Source organism: Euphorbia lathyris, chromosome 3, assembly GCF_963576675.1.
Source record: "Euphorbia lathyris chromosome 3, ddEupLath1.1, whole genome shotgun sequence".
NCBI classification, from domain to species: domain Eukaryota; kingdom Viridiplantae; phylum Streptophyta; class Magnoliopsida; order Malpighiales; family Euphorbiaceae; genus Euphorbia; species Euphorbia lathyris.
In genome coordinates, this window is record NC_088912.1 from 1,995,109 (window position 1) to 2,002,428 (window position 7,320).

The window sequence follows — 7,320 nt, forward strand, 5'->3', positions numbered from 1 at the left end:
ACTAATTAATATATTATATGCTTAAAACTAAACTTATACATGTATATTTAAAATAAAATATGGATAGGAGAACAATGGGGTTGAAAATTTCACCTGGCCCGAAGACGAAATTGGGCTTGCAGTAGTCCATTTAATTTGGATTAAGGGATTTGATTGAAAACTTAAAACAAAAGGGGTTCAATTCACAAATTAATAAAATGAGAGGGGGTAAACTGTAATTCGTAGGGACTCAACCGAAACAACTTATAATTAGTGGGATCGAATTAAAATAACCAAAATAATAGGGGTTAATTGGGAATATTAAAAAATAGGGTATATATTTGGATATTTAGGGTTTTTTTTACCTCACTTGTGTTCCAGCAGCCAACCTTCACCTTCTACCTCTTCTCTCTTCTTTCACTTCCTGTGTCTTAAACGCAAAACGCAGCTCCTTCCATGGCTGCCGGTTCTCTTTGATCTGCCGTCTGCGGTGGTTCTCCTATTTACGTAAGTGTCAGCTTCTACTCTTCCTTGCAACAACCCTTCCTTTTCCCTTCATTCGGTGTTAGGCTTCTTCGATCGAGGGTCCGATTCTTTTAACGCGGCAGATCCACGCTGAGTTCTCTCCTTCTCTTCCTTCTCGGATCTTCTTATTTCCGGTCCTGATTATTTTCTTCTCAGATCTTGATGAAGGTCCTTTCTTTTGTTTTTTCATTTAGATCCGGATCTGCTATGGTTGATGTTCGGCGATGATGGAGAAAGACTGATGTGAGACGGTGGTGACTGATTCCAGCGGCCAAGGAGATCTCCGACGATCACCTCACCTCGTTGTGACTGATGGTGGCGGTCTTGCAGCGGTTCACAGCGGTTCATGGTTGTTTTTCTTATTATTAAGGTGAAAATCCAGGAGCCCTAACCTTAGCTTATCTATCAATCGATTTCATTTTCTTTTTATTGAAGCTCATTTGCTTTACTTGTCATTTACAGGAAACAAAACAAAGGGGTAAAAATCAAGAAGATCATCAACACAAAAAGGAACAAACACGTAAAGGCAGAATATGCTTTTGTTTCCTTTATTGTTTAATCTGCTATTGTATTCTTTTTGCTTTTTTTTTTAACACAAAATAAAATTTCAGTGATCATGAACAATACTATCCTTTTGGAAACGAAAAGTGATTTTTTAGAAAGTGAAAGATGATCTATTAACTGGTTATTTTAGGAAAAAGGGTTTTATAAAGAGAAACCTTTTGATTTTGAACCCATGGTTTTTTACAGTTAAACATAGTGTCAAAGAATCCAAAATAAAGGTTTTTTATGAACTGAAACCTAATTTAGAAATGCATATAAGAGATAAATAGAAGAGCAGTATATGAATAACTGAATATGTAGAAATTTGCCAACTCAGATCATATTAAAAGCATACAGGCCAAACTGATAAAGTTTGGGATCAATAGTATTGATCTTTATCCATGCTTTATCTCTGATTTTTGAACTAAAAGTAAAGAAATGAAACAAATAACAGACATGGAAGAAGAAACAAAATGAATCAAAAACATCAGATATGGAAGAACAGAAATATCTATTGATGATCAACATTTTAAAAATACAGAGACTCTAAAAAGAGCCGGCCCTTTCTAATGCTTATTATCCCTCTAAAATTAGAGGCCCCTTACAATGGAGGTGGGATCCTCCTTAAATAGAGGAAAATTAAGGAAAATGAAGACTTAATGACTAAGTTTTGGTCAAAATGACCTCTCTATTGGATCAAAATGACTTGTCTAAGTGTATGTTCCCCTGGAGATTTGTTGTAGAATTTTGTAATGACTTTGCTGCCCTTTGGAAATCGGTTTTTTGTTACACAGGTTGTGGGCCTGCTAATGTGAATGGGCCTTTGTGGTGGGCTTTATCTTGAATTTTGTATTGGACTTGACTTGAGCTTTGGTGCTTGATGTGGATCCTTTGCCCGGACTAAAATGGTTTTCACCCGAACTTGATGTGGATCCGGATTGACTTTTGAATTATTTCTTACCCGAACAGATTTCATTGGATTCATATGGACAAAACCCCAAGCTTTGGAATTCATTGGACTAGATAATACCTGAAGCTTTGGAATTCATTGACTTGAATGGACAATAACCCGTGTTTTGAGATTTGTTGGACTTGTACTTTGGTATTGATGAGCGGGCTTTCTGATACAGATTGAAAGCGATAAATGAAGGTTTTAATCGTAAACCAATAAAGAGGTTCTTCTCTAGCTAAACTAGAATGAATGAATCCCAATAAACAAGGTATTTACCTTAGGTTCTCAAAGAGAATGATTTTTTATTGATAAAAAGTTAGTTTATCCTTACAAAATGAGGGTTTAAATACATCCTCCTAATGATAATAAAAGACAAGGACTACCCCTTACTAGGGTTTCAATAAGGCTATCCGTAAAGGGTAAAATAGGTGATATGCCCCGACAATCAGTACAATGGTACAGGTACGGATTGTCAGGGTTGTTGGTGAATTACTTCGGGAGGAAGTAAACCGAGATCCGCCTAGGGGTAGATGTTGATTCGCCTCCTTGTGTACTCCTAGATCCGCCCTGCTCGTATGTCCTGGGGATCCGCCCTCCTAGGTACAACCTCCGTGGGTCTGATGTCTGAGGATCCGCCAGAGCGTGTGTGATCAGCGTTCCGAGTTAGGATGTCCGCATCATTCTCTCCTTCTTTAAAAGAATTCGGCACTGATTTGTCTGTGTTGAACTCCAAAGGACCATCCGGCTTCCACGGGCTAAGGTCACGGATGTTGAACGCTGGTGAGATTTTACCAAGCCAATTCGGCAATGCTATATGATAGGCATTGGCATTGACTTTCTTGGTGACCTTGTATGGCCCGTATTTCCTAGGCCGAAGCTTGCTGCTTGTGGCGTTGGCGAGTCTCTCTTTGCCCAAATAGACCATAACCTCATCCCCAACCTCAAACTGTAGGTCCCTGCGGTGCTCATCCGCCTTAGCCTTTAATTTCTGATTTCTCTCTTCAAGAGTCTCTCTCACCTCTTGGTGCATCTGTACATAATCCTTGGCCAGCTGGTTGGCAGTCACGTTTCCTTTAGGAAGATGGGCTATATCAAGGACGTGGTTCGGGGTCTTCGTGTATACCACCTCAAATGGGGATCTCCCGGTTCCCCAATGTACCGAGCCGTTGTAGGCGAACTCAGCTTGGGCTAAAACCACATCCCACATCCTGGGCTTATCCTTACATTTGCTGCGTAGTAAGTTTCCCAAAGTTCTATTGACCACCTCGGTCTGTCCGTCTGTTTGAGGATGGGCGGTGGTACTAAACTTCAGAGACGTATCAAACAGAGCCCACAACGTTCGCCAGAAGTGACTGAGGAACTTCGTATCACGATCCGAAACAATGCTCTTAGGTATGCCATGTAGCCTGACAATCTCTCTGAAGAATAGCTTAGCAGTCGCTGAGGCATCATTAGTTTTACGACAAGGTATGAAGTGGGCCATCTTTGAAAACCGATCGACCACAACAAAGATGGAATCCATGCCTCTCCGAGTTCTGGGCAACTCTAGGACAAAGTCCATGGACATATCCTCCCATATGGTCTCTGGCACAGGCAAAGGTAGTTGCAAGCCAGCATTTGTAGTGCGTCCCTTGGTGGTCTGGAAAATATAGCATCGTTCTACTAAGTAGGCAACATCTCTTCTCATCTTAGGCCAGAAATAACGAGAACTCACTGGTTCAAATGTCTTGTCTCTCCCAAAATGCCCTCGGAGGGATCCGCCATGTAGATCACAAACAACCTTTTCACGGATGGAAGTGCAGGGTAAGCAAAGTTGGTTACCCCTCATCAGATACTCATCCATCAGATCATACGCCCCATCCCCATGCTGGTGTTGACACTTCTCCCAGATACTGCCAAAGTCAGGATCCGCCAAGTATTCTCCTCTGATGTGTTCAAAACAATCGGTCTCCAGGTTGACTGTTTTTATTAGTGACACCCTTCGACTCAAGGCGTTCGCCACCTTGTTCTGTTTTCCAGCCTTATGGATAAGCTTATAGGGGAACTTATCTATGAAAGCGGACCACCGGGCATGCATGGAGCTTCGAAGTTGCTTCTGACTTCCCAGGTACTTGAGAGCTTGGTGGTCAGTGTAGAGGATGAATTCTTTCCCCACCAAGTAATGTTCCCAAACTTTCAACGCCCTCACTACAGCATAGAACTCTTGATCATACGTGGCCCACTTTTGTCGTGCCTCACAGAGCTTCTCACTGAAATATGCAATGGGCCTCTTTTCTTGCATCAAGACTCCACCAATCCCAACTCCACTGGCATCACACTCAACTTCGAACAGTTTATCAAAATTGGGATACGCCAGCACGGGCGTTGTACTCAACTTTTCCTTGATCAGGGCGAAGCTCTTCTCTTGGACATCCGCCCACTCGAACCCCCTTCCCTTCTTCAAACATTCCGTCAATGGGGCCACAATGGCACTGAAGTTCTTGATGAATCGGCGATAAAATGTTGCTAGCCCATGAAAACTCCTGATATCCCCCACATTCCTAGGAGTGGGCCATTCTCGGATGGCCCTTACCTTCTCCCAATCAACTTGGACGCCATCGCCACTAACCACGAACCCAAGGAAAACCAGGCTTTCCATGACGAAATCACACTTCTTAGTGTTGGCGTATAACTGGTGTTTCCTGAACAGGTCGAACACTATCCGCAAATGCTTCACGTGCTCCACCAAGGTCTCGCTATGAATCAGGATGTCATCAAAATACACAACTACAAATTTTCCAATCACTGGGCGAAGCACCTGATTCATCAGCCTCATAAAAGTACTGGGGCGTTAGTCATCCCGAATGGCATAACTAACCACTCATATAATCCATCTCTGGTCTTGAAGGCGGTTTTCCACTCATCCCCAGATCGAATTCGTATCTAATGATAACCGCTCCTGAGATCAATCTTGGAGAAAACTCGGGATCCGCCAAGTTGGTCTAGCATATCATCCAGCCTTGGAATAGGGAACTTATACTTGATAGTGATCTTGTTAATAGCCCTGCTGTCCATGCACATCCGCCAAGATCCATCCTTCTTGGGCATAAGTAGGGCTGGGACGGCACATGGACTCATACTTTCTCTAATGTATCCCATTTCAATGAGCTCTTCCACTTTCTGCCTCATGATGCCATTTTCCTTTGGACTCATTAGATAATGGGGAAGGCTTGGCAAACTAGCCCCGGGCACAAGATCGATATGATGTTGGATGTCCCTTAAAGATGGTAACCCACTCGGTAGTTCTTCAGGGAACAGATCTTGATATTCGCCAAGTAGGCGGGTCACCTCAGTTGGCATCTCCCTTTCGCCTCTTTGGAAAGGTTCGTGATTCGCCTTAACCATTACCACATACACCATCTGGCTCTCTTCACACTCGCTGACAAATGATTTGTGTGTAGGACAGACTACCAAGGTAGACTTCTCGTCGGCCTTTGGCTCTCTCATCATTGGCGTAAGTACGAACTTCACCCCATTCTTCACAAATCTGTAAGTGTTCTCTCTTCCTGCGTGGATGGCATCGTTACCAAACTGCCAGGGTCGGCCCAATAATAGGTGGCAGGCATCCATATCGATCACATCACAACGGACTTCATCACTATAATCACCAATCACAACAGGTACCCTGCATCTCTGGGTCACCCTAAGTTCACCTACGTTTTTGATCCATCCCACCCTATAGGGGTCGGGATGCGCTTCTGCCAACAACCCGAATTTCCGAACGGCGCTGCTGCTCACAATGTTCTCTTGGCTCCCACTATCTATTATCACATTGCATCGCCCACCTTTCACAAGACAGCTGGTCCTGAATAGTCGGTGCCTCTGATCTCCCTCTATCCGGCTGGAGACTAACAAACACCGTACCACATGAATGGCGTATCTCTCTTCATCCGCCTCATCATCATCTTCTCCCAAGGGTTCACAAAATACTTCATCCCCTTCGTCATAGTCATCTTCATACCTCTCCACCATGTTGGCGCTCTTCCTCCTAGGACATTCGTTGGATCTATGGCCTGGTTCATTGCACCGAAAACATTTAAAAGGCGCTGGCCTTGCGTACGGATTGTTGCTCTTAGGTGGTATAGGTGCTTCCTTGTACGGCCTAGTATCTCCGACAGATCCCCTTCCCACACTGTTGACCTTGGCCCCACTAGCACTCGCCACCTGCTTGGCTTTGTCATAAGACTTCACGTTATCTCTTCCTCCAGGCGTATACTCAGTATTGGCGGATCTCCTGGATCTCCCGGTTAGTTGAGACTCAGCCTTGAGGGCTAAATTCCTGGCATCTTGTACCCGAACCATCATCTGTGTGCCAATACGAACCTGGATGTTGTATCTCAACCCTTCTAGATACCTAGAGGTCTTTTGGCTTTCAGTTTCTGACAAGTTGGCCCTTACCAAAAGCCTCAAGAACTCGGAGGTATACTCATGGACACTTCGGGTCCCTTGAGAGCATCCCCTGTAGGAGCTGTAAATATACTGCTCATAATCCGGTGGTAAGAACCGCTCCCTCAACATCGCCTTCATCCGTAGCCAAGATCGAATCGGATCTCTGCCCCCTCTTCTTCTCTCTTCCCTCATCTGATCCTACCAAACTGATGCGCCACCCTTCAAGCGATACGCCACTAGCCTTACTTCCCTCTCATCAGGAATCCCAGCATACTCAAAGAAACGTTCCACTTTCGATAACCAGTCTAAGAATCCCTCTATATCCAGTTCGCCTCCAAAAGAAGGTAAGTCTATTTTTAGCTTAAAGGCGCCATCTCTATCAAAGTTTCCTAGACCTGGGTATACTCTAGCAACCTCCACACGTCGGTTGTCAACAGGCCCAACATCCCTCATAGACCTAACGGTATCATCATTCCCGATACCCTCAAAGTCATCACTATCACTATCAGCGTTATGCATAAGGACAAAGTTGGGTCTTCTTACCTCAGGATCCCCAGGACCCATTTGTGGAAGCTGTTGTTCAGGGACTCCTTCCTTTCTCTGGGTTGATCCTCCCGCGGTTGGTCGGATTAGAGCCAGAACCTCTAGTTTGAAGTTTTCTAGGGAGGTGGCTAGCTACAGGAACCGTTGGTCGGTTTGCCTCTGCCGCTCATGGCTGGCTTGGATCTGCTCCGCGAGGTGCTCCCTCAGCTCCTCATACCTCCGGTCACTGGTTTCCATGGAATCTTCTTGTTGTCGGGGTTGAACCATTGCCAAAAGAAGTTTTGGGTCAGGAAACGATCGGCTCTGATACCAACTGATACAGATTGACAGCGATAAATGAACGTTTTAAT

General features: G+C 44.4%; 1 long non-coding RNA gene across 1 annotated transcript; it reads left to right on the forward strand.

Annotated features, from left to right (window-relative positions):
- The first annotated feature begins 362 nt into the window (after nucleotides 1-362).
- Nucleotides 363-1,139, forward strand: LOC136223337 (uncharacterized). The gene is made up of 2 exons (XR_010685911.1): nucleotides 363-874; nucleotides 967-1,139. It is a non-coding gene; the product is annotated as an uncharacterized lncRNA (long non-coding RNA).
- The last annotated feature ends 6,181 nt before the right edge of the window (nucleotides 1,140-7,320 follow it).